This window comes from Lemur catta, chromosome 1 (assembly GCF_020740605.2).
Source record: "Lemur catta isolate mLemCat1 chromosome 1, mLemCat1.pri, whole genome shotgun sequence".
Taxonomy (NCBI): domain Eukaryota; kingdom Metazoa; phylum Chordata; class Mammalia; order Primates; family Lemuridae; genus Lemur; species Lemur catta.
The window spans coordinates 99,484,686-99,502,731 of record NC_059128.1 but is presented as its reverse complement, the minus strand read 5'-3'; positions in this window follow the sequence as shown (position 1 = coordinate 99,502,731).

Here is an 18,046-nt window from a genome sequence, read left to right as displayed (position 1 = left end):
TTGTCAAGGTCTCGGGTGAACGCTCTTACTGAAGTCCCTGACTCTAGAAGCCAACTCTGGAGGCCAGGAGCTAATGGAAATTGTAGAAGAGGAATCTCTCTGCCCCTCATACCTGTGTCAGGGTGGGCCCTGCCTCCTGAGCACGGCCTGGGCCAGGGGCCAAGAGACTTGGCTTTCTGTCTCCTGGGTCCTTGGGGTACCTGAAGTCAGATAAGTGGGAGACCCAGAACACGCACACGTCAGGGCCAGAAGGAATGAGTTTGCTGGGGCTGCCATAACAAGGCACCACAGACTGGGTGACCGAGACAGCGGAAATTAATTTTCTCACAGTTCTGGAAGATAGAAGTCTGAGATCAAGGTCAGTTCCTTCCGTGGCCTCTCTCTTTAGCTTGTCAATGGTGTCTTCTCTCTCTGTCTCCCTGTGGTCTTCCCTGTGTACATGTCTGTGTCCCGATTTCCTCTTCTCATAAGGACGCCAGTCTTATTGGATAAGGGCCCACCCTAATGACCTCCTTTCAACTTAATTACCTCTTTAAAGACCCTGTCTCCAAATACAGTGGTATTCTGAGTTGCTAGGCGTTAGGACTTCAACATGTGGGTCTGGGGGCAGGGGACACAGTTCAGGTCATAACAGAAGCCCAGGGGTCAACAAGTCAAGCTCTTCCTACTCCCCATGGTACAGACTGGAGCCCAGTGCTTGCATTGAAGGGAATGATGAGAACGGCAATCCGGAAACACAGCAGAGGACGTCCCAAACCTCGTGCCCTCCACACCACTGCCCTTGTACACCTGGCTCCTCCCAGCCTCCAGTGCTCAGGCATCCTTGAAGGCTAATTGTGTGGCAGGGAAGTTACAGAGGGTGAGAAAAAGCCTTGAGCAGCCTTTGAGCTCCCCTGAGATGGGGTGTCTCCAACTCAGAGCTTATCAGCAGGCTGCTGGGTCAGGATCCAATAATCAGAATGACATTCCCAGAGCAATTAGGTGGTGCCTTTGCCCTTCCATTCACACCAGCCAGACGGGGCCTCTGGTTTGCTGCTTCTGAAAAACAAGAAATTCCAGTAAGGGATTAATGACTTAATTATAAATGCGGCTTGGAAATGTAAATGTTATTAAGAAGGGGAAAAGATACATGCTAATAAGAGACATGCTATTAACAACAGAATAAAGATTCATTGTTGGTGCCACCGTAAACTTTTCCAAGTTCGGTAATAAAAACCACCTGGTCTGCACGAGGGCTGGCTGCCATGGTGACAGATCCCGCGGGCACTGGAGCTGTCTAATGAGGCTTGTCTCCCCACCTCGGATCATGCGCCCTGCGCGTCTTGGGCTTCCTGGAGAAGTTGCCAACAGGCCTGGAAACACCTCGGGGAGTGCTGGGCCTGTGCCATTTGTCAGAAGGGCACACGGAGGCTTTGGGAAGCCACCAAACGTTGCCAGGCCCGTGGGATGAGACTGACTCTTGGAGCATCTGAAGGTGCACCCGTGGGAGAACCGGGACGTGTTAGAGCTGGAAGGAAGCTGGGGATTCCCAGGAGGAACTTCAGCCATGGAAGGTCAGAGTCAGCCTCCTCCCACCCGCAGTGAGGAAGACTTCACCCTAACCTCGAACCACCACGGCTATGTCTGTGACTTTGACTCATCTGCAGGGAGAGTATTGGAATGGGGTTTTCCTACATGCCAGGGGTGACACTGGGCTCTTTGTTCGTATTAAGCTATTTAACCTTTGCAACCACCTCGTGAAGCATTATCATTTCCACATTTCACCGACAGAGAAACAGAGGTTCAGAGAGGGTAAGAAATGCGCCCGAGGTCACAGAGCTACCAAGTGGCAGAGCTGGGATTCAAACCCAAGTCCAGGGCTCATTTCCCAGGAGGGTGGAGGGACCCCCAGGACATTAAGCTTGTTTTCCCACTTAGACTAGAAGATCCTTGAGGACAGGGCCAAGTCTTCCCTGGAATGGCCCTGGGACACAGGGCCCAGGCCGGAGATGCTTCACGGCGACCTGGGTCATACAGCGGATGAGTCAGGCTCTGCCTCTAATTAATAAGCTGCGCCCACGTCCCTCTCCCCAGTGCCACCAGGCCACCTGCCATCCTGCTGGAGCACCCAGGGAGTGGCTTCCCAGGGCTTGCTAGGTGGTGTTGCTCTGCACTGTCATTTGAGGGGTGCTGGGGAGGGGGGAGGAGTAGAGAGGGAGGGAGCAGCTCTTCCCACCGCACCTTCTCTCTCCTCCATCAGTTCAGTGAATCTTGAATCCTTGAATTGAGGTGGAGTTGGAAGGTCCTGGCAGGCAGTGACAGCCCTCCTGGGGCCCAAGGGACTGAATGCGATGCCCTAAAGGATGGGTGTGGAGCAACTGGGGAGATGACATCCTTGAGAGCCTGGGGAGGGAAGACTCCACGAAGGGAGGCAGGGAAGCCGGGGCCAAGCCTCATGGCTCAGGGGGCCGGCTCCACAAGGAGGGACCCGCCTGCCCGGCACATGGCGGGCACTCCATAAATACTGGTGAACGGACAGCTGCCGGGGAAGGCAGCCTTGGGACGCCGGCTCCTACCTGTCACCACGCTGCTCACATCCCCGTGAAGGTCCTCCGCTCCTGCTTGCTCACCTCCATTGACCAAGAGCACACCTGTCCTGGGGCAGCCCATCCCACGGTGGTTAGAACTTCTCAGGTTCCCACCCCTCCAGCCACCACTGGTGATGCCCCTGTGTCCTCGAAGTCACCAGAGCGAGTCCACAGGAAATAACACAGCCACCTACTAGCTGTGCGACCACGTCCACATTTCTGAACCTCTCAGAGCCTCTGTTTCTTTAGCTGTGAACCGTGGAGATGATAACACCTTGCTGTGAAGCGTAGATGTGGGTACACACTTAAGTACCTTGCACAAGTCCCTGACGTGGGCTGGGCTCAAAAGTTGACGGCTGCAGCTCACCTCCTTCCCGTAACAAACACGGGCCTGCGCCTCCCGGACCACATACCCTCCTGCCTTTTGTGCTTGACCCCTCTTGTCAGATGTGTCCAGGAGCCCTCCCCACCTCGGCCCCCTCCTCCTGGGACACATTCCTGCAGCCCTTGAAGGAGCCAGTCCGGAGCCCAGCTTGGCATCTCTGGTCTGCTCTCCCTGACCATGCCCTTCAGTCAGTCAGCACCGCCTGCTCCCTGAGGGCTGCCCTGCAGAGAAGGGAAGAGAAAATGAGAAGGGGGTGGGGAGTTCTGTAGACGCCAACAGAGGAGCCCCCGAGAGGGAGGGGCCGGAGTGTGGGAGCTGGAAAGTGCTGGATCTGAGTCCAGTCTCTGCTCCTCGCAGCCTCTTCCGAGCCTCGGTTTTCTCATCTGCAAAGTGGTGGTAACTCTTCATTCAAAGGGTTGGAGGTAAAACCAGAAAACACTTGCGAGGGTCTGACACAGAGTAGGTACTCAGCCAGCGCTCTGCAATGCTGTTCTTCTTACTAAATGTGCATTTGCTGTCAATGGCGTCTGCCTGAGAGGACCTGGGGATTTTGCTTTGCTTGGTTTATGAATCAGGAGTATTTATGAAGAGACTTTTAGAAACCTGGGTGCCCGCACCCCAAACCAGGCCCGCCCAGGAGGGTCCCAGGCCTGCAAGGTGGGCCAGCTCCTGTCCCTCAGGGCGATGTCCTCCGGCCAGCCTCAGACTGCAGCAGGCCAGCCCTGCCATCAGCTGCCTCCCGGGGAAATGGAAGAGGGTGGCAGGGGGGCGGGGCAGGCGGCAGGAGTGTCCAGACAGGGGACGGGGATGGGGACAGGGACAGGGACGGGGCCTCCAGGGTTAAGGGTGGGAGCTGGGAGGCAAAAGCACAGGGAAGGGAGCTGGGGGTGGCAGGAGGCACATCTAAAATGGGGACACTAATGAAGAAATCTCCATCTAATTAGACAGGCTGCAGTTTTAATCAGAGTTTCCTTGGCAAAACCTGTTTGCATGTTTTCTGTCATTCAGCCAACGTGTTAATTAGGCAAATAATATTAATAATGATATTCACTTCGGGAAAGTTAGGAGAGGAGGGAAAAGGTGGAAGTGACAGTTTGGGGTCGGGCAGGCGGGAGTGGGGTGGGGGCTCCGGTTCCCAGGCAGCGTGAGAGAGTGGGAGGCGGGGGCTGGAGAGAGGCCAGCCCATGCGTGGCCCAGCTCCGTCCCATGGTCTGGGCATCTCCGCCTCTCCGAGCCTCAGCTTCCTCATCTGCACGGTGGCAAGGACGACACACAGTCCCTTCCTCACAAGTTGTGGGGGATTAGACAAGGTGACCCGGGAGCCCGAGGGGCCCAGTGCAGCCCTGGCACCCAGCTGGCTGGGTGGCCTGTGGGGGGGGGTCCACTCCTGTCCTTCCTGCAGTCACCTCCCACCTCCCACCTGACCCGCCCCTTCAGCATAGCAGCCACCATTCCCCAGCCTTGGGCTGGCTCTGCCTTATTTCCTGTCTGCTGAGCCCCAGGCCTTGGGGGTCAGGGAGGCTCCTGCAGGTCCCCTCTGGCTCTGCCTCACAGTCCACCTGTCAAGAGGCAGCTTGCTCCCCGACCCCTGAAGACGCCCAGGCCAGGGGCTCTCCCAGGCACTAGGTGCCAGGCCCCCCTGCACACCTCCAGACGGGTGCCTAGCAGGAGCCTCCCCACAACAAAGCCAAAGGCCAAAGTCCCCTCCTTAGCTCCCCTGTCCTCTCTGGCTCCCCACTTCAGCCACCTGGAGGACACAGGCCCCAGGGTGGGCCTAGGCTTAAACAAATGAGGCACTGGGGGGGGGGCGTCGAGGGGGCACCAGACACACATTAAGCAACAAGGATACTATTTCAAAGCAATATTTTAAAAGGTTGAATTTAATGCAAAACATCTGTTGCATTACTTTTTTTATTTTTAAATATATTGCTTTAAAATATTATTTATCTTCATCGCTGAGATTTTTGGCACCCCCTTAAATTTTGCATCCTGAGGCAAGTGGCTCACTAACCTCTAATCTAGCTCTCCTCCTCGGCATTGGCCTTCAAGGCGCTCCCTGACCAGGGCAAGGCCCCTGCACTGGGAGCGGCCTCAGGGACAGGGGCTGTGTCTTCGCGTCCCCCATGGTGGCCCAGCACAGCCTGGAGCTCCATAACCGCTCACTGAATGAATGGATGGTCTGGCTTGGGGGAGATGTCTCTCCCCTCGGCAGCCCCCTTTACACACGTGTCCAGGGATGAGGCCTCTTCTCTGGGACCCTGTCCAGGAGGTCACTTAGGACGTGCTGGGGAAGGGTGGGTAGGAGGGGGACAGCCAGGCGGGGAGGCCCCCGGGGCATTCCGCTGTTTTCCCACTTAGACTAGAGGCTCCCTGGGGGCAGAGGCAGGGCCAGGCCTTCCCCCGTGGGCCTCAGACACAGGGCTCAGACCCCAGGGGCTTCACAACCACGTGGGTCATGGGCTTGACCCAGGCCAGACTTCACAACTCTGGCTTCCAGGGAGCCTGCGCACTGACTCCAGGGTCAGCGTAGAGGGAAGGCTTCGAGCGTCGTGGGATGGGCCCAAATCCAAACCAGCTTCCGCTGCTTCCTAGGTCTCTGGCTCCTGGTGATCACTTGGCCTTGCCGAGCCTCAGTTTCCCCATCTGTCAGATGAAGCTGACAGACCGCCCTGCATGGCTGGTGGGTTTGAGGGGACAGTGTGTGTCCAGCACAGCCCCTGGTGTGACCCAGTGTGTGGTGGCAGCAGAGGTGGCGCCTGCGGTCACGGCCTCCCCCGAACTTGCTGCCTCCAGCCTGGGCTCTGCCGGGGTCTGGGCCTGAGTGAGGAGAGCGGACGGGGCAAGGCCAGGACCCCGGTCACCCAAACTCCTGCCTGGACTGTGGGGACAGCCCTTCACTGAGGGAACTAGGGCTTTCCAGGGGTTGTCCTTGTAGGCTCTGAGCTGTTCTGACATATCCCCAGAGGCCCTGCCCTTTGAAAGCAAGAAATGGCCTCCCCACCCCTCAGACACCGCCCCGTGAAGGCTGGAAGGATGAGAAGGTGTCTGAGTGACACTGCAGCAGGGACCGCGCTAGGATTTTTTGGACCAAGTCATGACGCGGTGGAAACAAAACCAGAAAGGCGGTCAGTGTCCGGAAACTTGGGTTCAAGTCTTCTGTGTTGATTCAGCTCTGTGGCCTTAAGGAAGTCACTTAAAACCCGTCTCCACTCAGTTGTGCAGTCTATAAAATGACAAGGTGGACAAGAACATGTCCCTCAAAGGTGGGATGTGTGCCCCAGCAGAAGGCTTTGGAGCTCACCAGCCGCAGAAGCACTAGACCACGCCTGCCACAGGTGCTCAGGGTGGAGTGGGGCCACAGCGTGGCATCCCACTGGCCTCTCGGGAAGGCTGCCCTGGGAGCTCAGTTTGCAGACCTTTGGAGTAGGGGCCCTTTAGGGCCTGGCCAGCTCCTACATCCCCCGGTTCCTGAATCCTGTAGCAGGGATGGTACAAGCAGCGGTGCCTGGTGGACCAGTCTTCACCCTGTCTTGGTTACGTTTCCTTGGCCGCAGTGCTCTTTGGGTGCAAATAACCGAAACTGACTCAGTGGGACTTAAGATAAGAGGATGTGGTGAAAGGATCCCGGGCTATATACAGAATTAAAGGAACAGCAGACTCTCTGGGGCTATGTAGGTTTGGAGACCTCAGAAGATGGGGTTGGTGGAACAACTCTCTGGAGTGTGGGACCCCACGTGCCTCGACTCCAAATAGCCACCAATCTCTGCGATTCTCACTCCAGTTTCAGATCCCCGAAAGAGAGACTGTGATCGGTTCAGCTGGGGTCAAGCATCCATTCCTCGTCCAATCAGCTTAAGCGGGGGGCTGTGGGATGCCCACTGTGTATCTTGGGAGGATTCCAGAGCAAGGGCAGGTGTGTATCGTGGCAGCATAATGGATGTCTAGTACGTCTTGCCTCCCCAATTATATCGTCCCTTCCTGGAAGATACAAGCCATGGCTGACATTTTTATATTCTTAAATGCCTCTCCCAGAGCAAAGCAAATTGCTCCAACCCCACAATATAGGCACAGGAGCCCTAGAGATTTGGTTATGGGATGTGAGAGCAGTTCTTTCTCTGCTTCCATAACTGCACAAGCCTACACCTTCAAGCATGGTACAGACAGAGCAGTGTAATCTATATTTTCCAGATAGACCAGTCAACGCATATATCTCACTGGTCCTGGGAGTGAGTGTGAAAAATTCAAGTGTGGTTTTGAATGAGGAGGAAGTGGGGTGTGTGTGATGTCTACAGAACCCATAAACATGTCCAGACAGGCACAGGCACCGATAAAGGAAATCACACTTATTATCTGAATGTACGCCACTTGGAAATGTTCTTCATTATTAATAATAATTAATAAATAAATGGTTCAGAGAGTTCTAATTTTCTCTCGCTATCAAAAATTAGCATATTTTTTTCCAGTTTCCCTAAATTGCTACCTTTTTGATAATGTGTATATAATTACGCTCGCTGATTCCACCCAAACTCACTCTTTGTTAGGCTCGCTGACTTTGCCTGCGTGCTGTCAGAGGCTGGTGAGGTTTTTTTTAAAGAACTGTTATGATTGATGTAATTAAACCAAGATAAGGCTTACGTTTTGCCTTTTTCCCCTTTTCTTTGCTTTCTCCCCTCCCCACTCAGCAAAGTGGGGAGAGAGAGTGAGAGCGAGAGCGAGAATGAATTAATGGGTCTCAGTTTTGTTGGAGCTGTTTTACCAGAATGCGCAGTATCTGCATTTTGCTCAAAGAACTTAATAAAACACCCACAGCAAACTTTAGGCTGCATTGTTCTCGTCAATTACTGGTGCGGCCTCAGGTTTCTCCTTGTTAATTGCTGCGAGCAGGGAAGCTTTGCTCAGTGTGCAGTGTACCCAAGCATGTATGGAGTTTAATGAATCATACTAACTCTGCACTCCAAGCAATTAGGTAAATCTAGCTGTTAGTTAGTGAGGCATAAAATAAATTTAATCTCTCTTCTAAAAAATCAATTATAGTGCTGTAATGTATAATTCAATTTGGGTCATGCTACATAAATTTTCTGTTTTTAGTATGTTTTTAAACTGGTTGTTATTAGATTTTGCAAAATGTGTGTGTGTGTGTGTGTGTGAGAGAGAGAGAGAGAGAGAGAGAATGAGAAGACCGCAGGATAAGGGGAAAAGATGACTTCAAGAAAGTCTGGATTCATTTAAAAAATGGTGTCTTGAAGGTTCTGTCCATTTAATTCCATAAGTCTGATTTGAGCACCTACTGTGTGTACTGTCTTCATGGAAGACAAGAGAGAAGGTGCAGTGAGCATCGGCCCCTCAAGGAGCTTACAGTCTACCTGGTAGTACAAGACTAAACCAGGTGGAAAGGACAGACACAAGTAAGTGGTTTGGGAGAAAGAATTTGGGATTTCAAATCTGAACACCTCAGCTCCCTTTTAAACTCTGCGACTGACTGACTGTGTGGCCTGAGGCAAACGATGACCTGTGTGAGCCTCAGTGTCCTCACCTGTACACAGACATGGTAGCCGCTTTCTCCCAGGGTTTACAGATACGTTGGTGTAATACTGGCTCCCAGGGTTTACAGATACGTTGGTGTAATACTGGCTCCCAGGGTTTACAGATACGTTGGTGTAATACTGGCTGGGAGCACACTCGGCAGCATCTTAAACCCGCTGCCTGGGTGGAGGGAAGTGGATGACAATATCTGGCCTCCCCAACTCCCTGTAAGCACTTGGAGTGCATGGGCCATGTCTTCCCTTCTCCCACCTTGCCCTTGGCACATGACCCTGGCCCAGCAAGCAGAGAGGATGCTCCAGATGTAGAAACTGAGGCATGAGAAATGAGCAGTACAGGTCTGGGTGGGCCAGAGAGTAGACATTTGAAGAGTAAACCAATGGCAGACAATTTATCCAGGGCCACTTTGCATCCAGTGCTGTGGTCAACACTTTATAACGCGTCATCTCTGGTCCTCAGCGTAGCCCTGCGGGGCTATCCCCACCTGCAGGTGTGGAAGCTGACAGTGAGGCTAAGCCACTGGCCCAAGGCCACCCAGCAAGGAAGGGCTTCAGCAAGAGGCTTGATTGCAGGTGCCCCTGCTCTCTTGACCCTGCCTTGCCTCCCCACGTGGACCATGGGCAGGGTGAGGAAAGAGGGGAGAAGGCCTGAGGGAGCCTAGAAACTCCTTCCCAAGGAAGCCTCCAGAAAGATCTCCGTCCCCCCCACCCAACTCCCGCCTCTGTCTGCCCATTTGATTTTGTTAATGGAATTCTTAGGAAAAATTACACACCGTTACATTGCCCTGCTAATCTCCCGGCAACAGCCATGGTACCGAACATTATTAAAATAGTCAAGACTCCATCCCAGCTGTCTCTTTCCAATTTTCTTGCTTCCAGGGGGAGCTCGGCAACTCGGCTGGCGGGCTTACCTACTGAGCGTGCTTCATTGCGAGGCAGGCGCAGCAGTTGAAGCCAGAGCTCCCAAGACAACCAGGGCGGCATGGGCGTGTGCCCCACGGGGCCAAGGAGAGTGGACGAAAGTTTGGGGAGTGTTGGGAAGGGGGTTCTCAGACTGGGTTCTGCCAGTCTGCTGAGAGCCCGGGGCGGATCCCTTTCCCTCTCCAGGACTCTCTTATCTCAAACTGCCTGCTGGTTCCCTGCCAGCTCTGAGGCTCTCTCTGCGTGTGTTCTTTGTGACTCGGAGAACACACTTGCCGCTGGCTGCATTTGAAAATGGAGGCTCCGGGGTGCACGCGGTGTTACTGTCTAATAAGCCGTGAGCTGCACAGCACCAACAGTTGACTCACTTTGCAGAGCCTATGGGTCATTAAAAAAAAAAAAAAATCTACACTAGTGTGAGCGGAGCAGCTTCCACAAAATGATTCCCATCACAAAATAAGCCTTTAATTAGCAGAACATCTCACCCAGCTGAAGCACGACTTTCACAGACATATACCCAGTGATGTTAATTATGAAATGAATTTGCACATGCATGATTTATGGGTCTTTGACTTTAAAGGGAAAAAAAAAATTGGCTGCCTACTTTATATTTATGCTTTCTGCCCTCTGAGAGAATTCACGAGAGAGAGATACCGCGGATGGTTTTCGTGTTTCTTGGAAGCTTAATGTCCCTTTTGGTGACTTTTGTGCCATGCTTACATCAGTCAGCTAAATATTTATTGAATTCTCGATTGTCCAGCTCAGAGCCAGGGGCTGGGGGGAGCGGGAATTCGGGATGAGTCACAGTTCTGGGGCTATGTTTAGATGGATTACATAGCCTGGAGGGATCGTGCGGAACGCAGGGTCTACCTTCCTAATTTTGCAGACAAGAAAACTGAGGCCAGAAAGGGGACTAACTCCCCCAGAATAGCTCGGTGAGTCAGGGTTGGTGGCCCAGCCCTGGCCTGACATCCCAGCTAGGTGCTTCTATTATACCCCAACCCACAATGACAGCACTTTGCGAGGCCCTGGAGCAGTAAGAAGCTGTGAAGCCTGCAGTCTGCTGGGGCAGATGAGACCTGAGCACACGAGTGCACGTGCATGCGCGCCCTCCGGACGCTCTGGCAGCCCACAGAATAGCGAGGCGCGTGGACTGTAGAGTTGCTTAGGTTGAGAATGGCAGAACTCCAGGAAGACGGGGTCCTCAGAGCAATCCAGGAGCTCTGGGAGGAGGAGGCTTTCGGTCCGCCCCGGGGGATTGAGACAGGCAGAGAGGACGAGGAGCTCCTGCAGGAGGCCGGCGTGGGTCAGGAGCATCTTGGAGGCGGGAGGAAGGCCGACTCTGCAAAGACGTGGTCCAGGTGTTGCCTGCTCCTCCTTCGGCCCACGTGCCTCGTCTTGCTCTGGTCAGCCGGGCCGCTGCTGTGGGGCAGTGGCTGCAGAAGCAGCGAGTGGCGGGGACGGCTCTCGGCCTTTTGAGCTTCAAAAGCCATAAACAGTGGGTTTGGAGGGGATGCCTGCTAGCTGCTGTTCATCTCCACCTGAGGGGAGATGGGGGGGAGTGGGAGAGTCCTAGATGCAGAGTAGAAACTAGTGGTGAGGGGGGGGATGGAGAAGCAGTTGAGTGGGCTGCTGGTATTGGTCCTCGGAGGAGGAGTGGCCCTCCAACCTGCTCTGCACCAAAGGAAGCTGGAACTGGTAGACCTTAGCCCTCGATAGGCTTGGGGCGCTGCATGCTCCTCCCAGCCACAGTCACACGGCACTGGCTGGGGGCACTGAGCAGCAGAGGAGGTTGGATGTAGCGTCGAACAGACAGGACCAGGCATCCTGTGGCATCGCCCAGACACCGTGGGTCCCAGCACGGACAACGTTACCTGTGCCTTTGAAACTCAGGCTGGCGGCCTGGCAGAGGCCTCATGGTGGAGAGAAGGCCCAGCAGAGGGTGCCTGGTCTTTAACTACATACGACCCCACCCCCAGCTGTCACCACCATCACCCTCTGGGAGGAAGGGGCCAGGAAAACCCTGACCTCACTGAGAAATCACTGCAGTGATGGAGAGGACCCTGAATTCACCAGCTAATATTTCTGCCAAAATAGATTCTAAATTGATTTGAGGGAATTGATTCAAGGGAAACCAAGGAGAGATATAAGCACTTAAGTGTGTGCCCTAAAAGCTCCATCCCTGGTGTTTGCTTGGAGGGCAGGGACCTGGAGAGATGGCAGGGGGCGGACGGCAGACGACCTCGACGCTTGGGGAGTCCTGAGTGTCCCAAGGCCCCCACAGCCTGACCAGGCCTCCTTTCAGAGTAGAAAGATAGAAGGATACAGAGTCTTGGACACTCCAGGAGACAGAGGGCCTGGCTGCTAGCTTAGTTCTGCCACCCACTGGCTGTGTGACTGCGGGCAAATGGCTCAGCCTCTCTGTGCCTTAGTTTTCCCATTTGAAAATAAAGAGGGTGAGCTCGATCATATCTAAACCATTGTTTTTCAAATTTCAGAGTGTCTGACAATCATGGGATAGATAACTGGGTTAAAATGGAGGTTTCCCAACCCGGCCCTCAGAGATTGGGACTTGAAGGTCCGGGTGACTTGGAGAGCCACTATTCCCAGGACCCATCGCAGTGACTGTTGCATCTAAGGTCCAGGTGGGCCCCAAGTCCTTGTGCTCCTCCACCTGGGCTCAGCCCCCTTCCCTTGCCCTCTGCGCCTCTCCAGCTGGCCAGATTTCCTCCGTGCCCCCGGCTCGTCTTCCCTCCTCCGTTCTGTGTCTTGGTGCTTGGACAGGTTTCCCAGCTGTAGAACTCTAAGCTTTGGGGACATCCCTTCTCGTCCCGATCCTCCTCTGTGTGGGCTCTCCTCCCTTTCCCTCTGCCCCGTCCTGTGAGCCCCCAGAGCCATGCAGAGCGTGCGTGAGGGAGGCGGCTTCTGTGTGGTGCTGCCCCGTGTGCTGGTGGGGGCCGGAGACCCTCAGTGACAACCCACACAGCCCCTTGCCCACCGTCTCCGGAAGCAGGCGTCCCTGCGGCCCCAGCCTTTACCACACTCTTCCTCCTGCACAGAATGCCTTTCCCCTGCTCTGGCTTCACAGATCCTACCCTCTTTCTTCTTTTTTTTCAATTCATGATTTATTTATTATCCACATTTTTCTCCTGCTTTTACAAATATAAAAGAAGGCATTGTGGAGATAGACCACATTCTTTTTCACCACTCTGTAATACTCCTTTGAATCAACATAATGGATTCCCCATGGATCAATATTTAGGCCTTGTCCAATTTTCCATTCACAAAATACCACTACAACAAACATCTTTGCTCAGATATCTTGGTGCACTTGAATGGTTGTAGGATACATTCCCAGAAGTAGAATTGCTGGATGAAAAAAATGTGAATATTTTACGTTTAGCTTATACAGTATTGCCAATTTGGTCCTCCAAATGGATTTTTACCTGTATTTTGTGAGTGGCTGTTTCTCTATACGCACCCCCCTGCCCGGGTCAACCTTGGATATTATCAATCTTTTAACTCTTTGCCAAACACATTGACAAAAGCATCTTTATATTATTTCCTTTATTCTTTTCCTTAATTATTGGTGAGGTTGACCAATTTGGGTCCATTCTTTGAAGTGTCACATCAAAACCTTTGCGCATTTTTTTTTTGCTTAAATAGTTAAAAAACACGTAAGGCATTTACATGGTTTACAAAGGCAGAGGTACACAGGGGTATAAAGCACACATGGAAGCTCCAGCCCCAGGCCCCCCATCTGTCAGCTCTGAGGTTAGAACAGACTAGCACTGAGCCTTGGCTTTGAGGAGCCCTCACATCCCTGAACAGAGCTTCCCATGGGGCCTGTCTTTCCCACAGCATAGAAAACAGGACCACAGGCTATGTTTAACGGGGGCTGCCCTGCTGGTGGGCACACTGCTCTGGAAGTAACTGTGGCTGGAGCTCCCTTAAGGGGTCCGATGATGAGGCCCTGGGGTGGGGGAAGCAGAGGCAGAGCAGGCAGGAGGGAGAGCTGGGCCTGCAGGCAGCACCAGGGCTGCAGGTGGTGGCTGGCGGTCAAGTCCCAACTTCACAGCCGATTCTCTTTGAGACTCTCGTTTAAGTAGAGGTGGCCCTGGGTTTTCCTACTTGTAAAATGGAAACACTGATGATACCTTCCAGGACCTCTTGTGAGGCTCAGATGAGACTGTGTACAAATAAAACTGGAGCCTGCTAGGAGTGTAAGTTGTGAGGACCGAATGTTGATGCCTGAAATTCCACATTAGCTCATATCTCTCATGGCTTGTATGCAGCTAAACGCAGACTCCCTTCTGCAAGGGGCATGCATTTGTAGCTGTTCTATGTAGAATATGGTGGTTCAGAGCACGGGCTTTGGAATTGGAGAGAGCTGTGTTCGAGTCTACTCGCCGGCTCTGTGAGTCTGGGCAGGTCACTGAACCTCTCTAAGCTACCGTGTTCTCCTCCATAAAGTGGGCACAGCCGCTGCTCAGTTTACTGTGAGGAGTTAAAGAGCTCTGTGTTGAAAGGCTGGTGCAAGGTAAGGGTTGAATAAATGTCAACTATGCTATTATCATCCTTAGTACTATAAATTATTAACAGGACTGATCTCAACCACAACGGCCAGTTGCTCTCTGTCTCCCATTCTGAGCTTGTCGGGAGTGGGCTCACAGAGGACCCGGACCATCGATTCGTCACCCACACCATCAGCCACGTGGCCCTGCAGGTATGTGCCTTGCCTTTGCTCCCAACACTGGGCTCCCTGAGGCCGACTCAGCCTTGGCCATGACGGAGGAGGAGGAGGTCCCTTGCATGGCATGACTTGAAGAGTTCTGAGAATGTCATCTATTGCCCCCTCCTCTGCTATCGGCAGTGGTGACAGGAATCCCAGCATTCCTGGAAAGCCTCACATTGGGGTTGAAATTCGGTTTTGATATTAGGAATCTGCCTCAGGGCTCTCAGCTATAAAATATAGGCATGGTGCCCACCTCCACCTTCTCCCTGGAAGAGCCTGGGGAGGATATTTGATTTCTCTGTGTCTCAGTTTCCTCATCTGTGAAATGGGGACATAGTATCACTGACCTCAGGGGGGAAAATGGCCAGCACGGTCTGGCCCACAGTGAGTGCCCACTCAGTGCCCACAGGAGGTGCTCTCCACCCTCTCAGGTAGACACTCGGTCTCTGTGAGTTCCTTCCGATGAGGCCTTCGTCCATTAAGACTGCTGTCACAGAAATACCATAAACTTGGAGGCTTATAAACAACAGAAATTTGCTGGGCATAGTTCTGGAGGCTGGGAAGTGCAAGGTCAAGGTCCCAGCAGATTTGGTGTCTGGTGTGGGCACGTTCCTTATTCACAGGTGACATCCTCTCGCTGTGCCCTCCCAGGTGGAAGGGGGGAGGATCTCTTGTAGAAGGGCACTAATCCCACGCATGAAAACTCCGTCCTCATGACCTAATCAGCTCCTAAAGGTCCCACCTCTTAATACTATTGCACGGGGGATTATTTCAGGATGTGAATTTGGGGGAAACACAAACATTCTGACCACAGCGTCTGACTTCTCGTGCTGCAAACCCCTCTTGAGTGGATCAGAGGCCCTGAGAGGTCGTGGCCTACCCTGTGGTTCTGTGCAGGAGCAGGAGGGGAGGACGGCAGGTGCCCGTGCTGGACCCTTGGGAACCTCCCTGGGACATCCGTCTGGGGGCAGCGCCTCAGCGGGCAGGGTTGTGGGGGAGGCTGGGAAGCCAGAGGCGGGACAAGCGCCTAGCGGAGAATGATGGCGTTAGAGAGCAGGGTGGCGGATGAGGGGTTCCAGGAGGAAAGGAAAGCTGTTCGGAAAATCTTGGCCTTGGAGTCAGAGAATGGCTTCTCCCCTGGCTGTCTCATCTCTGAGCTCCCCATTTTCTGAACCTCTGTTCCCCAGCCTGGGGATGCTGATGTAGGGGATGGTTGCTGCTCCCAGTGGCGTCAGCAGAGCCAAACCAGAGAGGACGGGGCCACAGCGCGGCGCTGCTGCTGAGCGGGAGCTGCTGCTGTGGGCAACGCGGCTGCTACAGCCCCTGACCAGCCCGCCCGCGCCGTGCAGTTCCCTGCGTGAGCCTGGCATGTCCTTGACTGAGGCCCTGTGCACTGACTGCTTCCTCCCACCTCCTGTGTCTTTGCTCAGCACCTGTCCTCAGCGAGAGCTCGCCTGGGCAGCTGCATGGAGATGCATGCAGTGCCTGTTCCCTCCCCTGCTCTGTCTTCTCTGTAGCATTTACCACCCCCAGATGTGCTCATTACTTATTTCTTTGTTGTCTGTCTTCCTCTGTGACAACATTCTTGTCATCTATTGCTACGTAATGTATTTCCCAACAATGTAGTAGCTTAAAACAACAAACGTCTTGTGATATCTCACAATTTTATGAGCGAGGAATTCAGGCGAGTCTCAGCTGGCTGGCTCTTCTGTCCCACACGCTGCTGGTGGAGGGTGCTTTGTGGCATTCAGCATGTGGCTGGGCTGCAGCGTCCAGGGTGGCCTCGCTTGCCTGTCTGCTGCTTTGGTGAGGACAGCAGGACGGCTGGGGCTCGGCTGGACGGAACACCTACAGGAGGCCTCTCAGGCATGACTGGAGTCGGACTTTTTCCATGGAGGCCCAGGGCTCCCAGAGTGAGTTCTCAGAGGCATAGGTAGAAGCTGCAAGTCATCTAGCTTCAGAACATTACTTCTGCCACAATCTCTCTGTCACACAAGTCCCTAAGGCCGGCCCAGATTCAAGGGGAGGGAAGGAGATTCCACGTGTCAACAGGAGTAACGCCAAAGGACTGTGGCTGTCTCAATTCTACCATCACACGCTTCACCAGGGCAGGGTCTTTAGAGTGTTTTGTGCATTGCTGAATTCCAAGCACCTGGCATACCGTAGGTGCTCAATAAATATATATTCAGTGAGTGAGTGAATCTTTACAGCCATGCCAAGCTCACCTCTCCCCCTACCACAGGTCATGGTCCTCTCTTAGCTCAGCCTCTGCTACCTACCTGCCCTGCCCTCCCTCTCGGCCGAGGGCTCCTTCCTCCTCTGCAGGTGACCCTAGAAACCAGGCACTGGGCTCCCTGAGGGCAAGTATGTGCTCTGTGTCATGCAGGGAAGATTCCAACACTTAGGAGTTCCTAACTGTCTGCGTGGTATAGACATATTTATATATATTGGTTCACAAATCACAACCATTGATAAAGTAGATATTGCTGTTCCATTTTACAGATGAGGAAATTGAGGCCCAGAGAAGTTGCACCTTTGCCTCAGGTCACCCAGCCAGTTGGAGGCTAGCCTGGTGTCTCCTCAGATGCAGGTGCTCAGTGGCTCTGTGGACTGACTGTCCCATCCCTAGCACATGGGAACTAAGCGCCCATGGCTTCCCCTCGAGGCTCCAGGGCCCACTACAGCAGAGCTTCCAGGCCGAACTGGTCCTTCCTCTCCCCTGGAGTCTGTGGTTTCCCACCACCGAGACACTCCCGCAAGGGAGCAGGGTATAATATTCATGGACCAGCCAGGCATGAGTGATTAGCTCACTGTGTGTTGGAGGAGGAGGAGGAATAATTGAAAAAGGTATTTACATAACAAGTTAATGCTGTTGCCTGCGGGGCTCCCTTGTGCACCACATCCTCCCCACCCTGCCCCAGCCCCCAGCGTGGCCACTTTGTGCTTCTCCTGGCCTTGCATGGCCAAGGAGGGGGTGCTGTGGCTTTGTACCCCTCAGCATCAGGGCCGCCGTCTAGACCGTAAGTGACATTGTTCAGGAAAGAGAATCTGAGTGTCTGGGAGTGGCCTGTGTCCGGGGCTCGACCCCCAAACACACAAACAAACAACCCCCTTCTGCAGACTCTAAGAACTGGGTTTTTGACATAGCCGTACCTGCCTCAAACCCTCAGGGGGCTTTGGGCACAGCCCACCCCATTTCTGGGCTTGTCCCCTCGCCTGCAGCAGGCTGGGCGCAGCATAACCCCCTGTGGCCTAGGACTGTGTTCCAGCCGCCCAGCCGATGACAGCAGGCGGGGAGAGGAGCCTGCGCACTGGCCTGTTAGAAAGAAAACCCTCTTCTGTGGCTGCAAAGGAGAGGCAAGTCACCGCTGCCACAGCTTCCCAAGGGTGGCCTTTGGGGTTACCCCTGGTCAGTGCTGGCTTGGGGTTCTGGAACAAAATGTTGTTAGTTCAGGGCTGGCTGGGAGGGGTGCGGTGCGTCTGACCTTGGGCACGAGGAACACAGCCACATCCTTCTGGCTGTAGTAAAAAGGGCTCGACAGCCTCTCCCTGAAGGTCAAGTACAAAGACGGGCTCAGGATTTTTGAGGGGAGCAGGAAGGACGGGCCGAGGGGTGCCAGCCCCCCACCCCACTGCTCGTGCACAGGAGCCTGTGTCGTCCACGTCTCCGATCAGGGGACAGGGCCACGCACGGGCCAGGATGGTCTGGTTCTTCCTGCCCGGGACGCAGAGAGGCAGAGTCGGGAGACCGTGCATTTCGTCATTGCGTGCACTTCCCCGCAGAACAGGCGGGGTGACAGCGCTGCCCTCGCAGGGCTTGTGTGGGGACCGAGTGAGCCGCTGCGTGTCACGGGTTCAAAACAGAACCGACTCCCCAAACAGAAACCTGGGGTTTCTT